This window comes from Eufriesea mexicana, unplaced genomic scaffold (genome assembly GCF_001483705.2).
Source record: "Eufriesea mexicana isolate 0111107269 unplaced genomic scaffold, ASM148370v2 scaffold124, whole genome shotgun sequence".
Taxonomy (NCBI): Eukaryota; Metazoa; Arthropoda; class Insecta; order Hymenoptera; family Apidae; genus Eufriesea; species Eufriesea mexicana.
Genome location: NW_016908357.1, coordinates 2285166 through 2287387, shown reverse-complemented (window position 1 = coordinate 2287387; position 2222 = coordinate 2285166). Strand labels below are relative to the sequence as shown.

The 2222-nt window shown below is 45.8% G+C and overlaps 1 protein-coding gene across 1 annotated transcript in view; it reads left to right on the top strand.

Moving 5' to 3' along the window:
• LOC108555410 (ankyrin repeat and death domain-containing protein 1A) overlaps positions 1-2222 on the top strand; it is a 16149-nt gene continuing 13927 nt past the window's right edge. Inside the window, exon 1 of the mRNA XM_017911036.1 lies at positions 1-176. The gene's annotated coding sequence lies outside the window, so the exon portion shown is untranslated. The remainder of the gene's footprint in view (positions 177-2222) is intronic.

The following is a 2222-nucleotide window of genomic DNA, read 5'->3' as shown; positions in this document are numbered from 1 at the left end:
AGGGGCGAAACGGGGATGATTCGGCCAGTAGCATGCCGCCCTTCGTGCAATAAACATCGTGCAGCTCGCTGGAAACGCAACGTCGATGGTCTTCTTCGACTGATCTCCGCTTTCTCCAGCTTCACGATCTCTCACCTGCAATCACACGGAAACTGCGTTAGCGATACGTTCCACACGTGAGTAAACGTTTCATTGGTCCTTTGTTCGCTGTTGCAAATAAAATCGCGAAACAGGCAACGTTCGTACGGGAACGTGTTAAGGAATATGGAAATGGGGGGCGTTAATTGCACGAGGGTCGTTCTCCATGGCAATTAGGCAGTGATAAAGGGCGTGACGATGCGAGCGAAGCTCCCTGAAAGCTGCATCCGCAACCAAGTGCCTTTCCGAGTGCCGACGCGGGTTCCGCTAATTAACAAACAGCACCTATTCGTTTAGCACCCTGAACTGTGGGCGACTTTGTGGGCGCCACGAGGGGCGCGAATGTCCTTTTTCCGCGTTCGAACTTCCACGCAATACCGCCACGCACCTGTTCGAGCTTATTCGACGAACAGGACCATCGCGTTGTTCCTTCGACGATGAATGAAAAGGTGGTAAAATATTTTTCAAAAATATTTCGAAAGGCAGGAAGAAAGCATAATTCGAATAGTCAAATGGAATTGTTACACAGTCTTTGGTAATCATTGTTATTCGCTGAATCAGAGTTTTATTCCACGATTCTACGCCATTTCAAGACACGATATAGCAGCTGTAAGGTCAACGAAATTTCCCAGGGAGAAAATTATTTCCGCGTCGCAGGTAACTTCGCGCGTGTAGGGCGAACTTCCCCTCAACAGGTCGATTATACCGGAGGAAAAAAAATCATTAAACCCCTGGGTAATCATTGCGTGACCAATCCAATGGCTGTGGCTCGGTTTATTTGCCTCTCGGTTTCGCTGGTACTCGTCGGAACAGTGTAATTAATGAAATATACACAGCGCCACTATTTGGTAACTTCGATGTCGTTTCTTTTCCTTTGAAACTACGCCGAACATTTTTAATTACATACCCTTTCGAATATTCATTCCGTTTCTCATGAGAACAAAAATTCCTGCAATTTTTCGCCGCTAAGACAGCCGGAATGAGAAACAAAAAGGCAGAAGAGAGCGCAATTAAGCTTCAAAAGGGATGAATTCAAAAGTGATTTCCATCTAGACGCTATTCTTTCCGCTTAACCTGTTCCCGCCAGGTGACCAAGGCAAATTCCACCGAAATTACTTCGTCTATCCTAATTCGGGCAACCGAATAATCCCTGAAATTATTCCGCGAAAAATTCCCTACCAGCTGCGAGTAAAATAAAGAAGAAAATATCGCGCCAAGATCAATTTCGCTTAACGATACGTCCTACAGCTGCGTAGGTTTGCTACGAGGAAAAGAAAAAGCAACGATATAGGGGACGGTATGCCATTTCCCATCTTACGTCCAAGGAAAGTACATTATTCTCGTGAATCGTTTATCGTGAAATATCCTCGACGCACACAGCAGACAATCCAAACTCGTTTGCACTGACAACCAGCAGACTATCAATTTTACTTTGCCTTTCTAACCCATTGAAATCGATGTGGCTAATTTTTTATTAAAATTCTCCATTTTCCTCGCTTATTCTCGTTGGCTAATTTTAATTGCCATCGATCGTTGCTGGAACTGTCCCCAAACGTCGCGTGCGGATTGAATTATCCATCGGACGTTGCAACAGGGTAGATGGCGGATAATAAATGATACGTATGGCTCTTTCCTCTCGTACCAGCGAGCACGAGACACATCGCGGATGTCAGAGAAACGCAGAAAAATGAAAATTCTCAGAGCAATTTGTTTCGAGAGTGTATCTATGCCCACTGGGCGATAGGCCAAATTCCGCGATCTGGGTTAATAGCGGTGGCTTCTCGTGGGCCGAATGGCGTCCATTATTTAACGCGATATTAATTAACCATAACGGCAAACGCGTCAACGAGGGAGAGCAATTCCGCGTCGGGTCGGTTGGGAAAAATTCGCGAAACCGTTCGGAGGCAATGATCCAGGTGTACAGTGAAATAAAGGAGCGTTCCGAACGATTCGTCATCGTGTCATCGAGGCCAAATATTGAACTATTTCCTGACTGACGGAAATATCGGAATCGCGAACACGGGGCGGAAAAATTCGGTCGGCGAAGGGATAAAAACGAATTTATGGAGAGCAAAGCGATACAC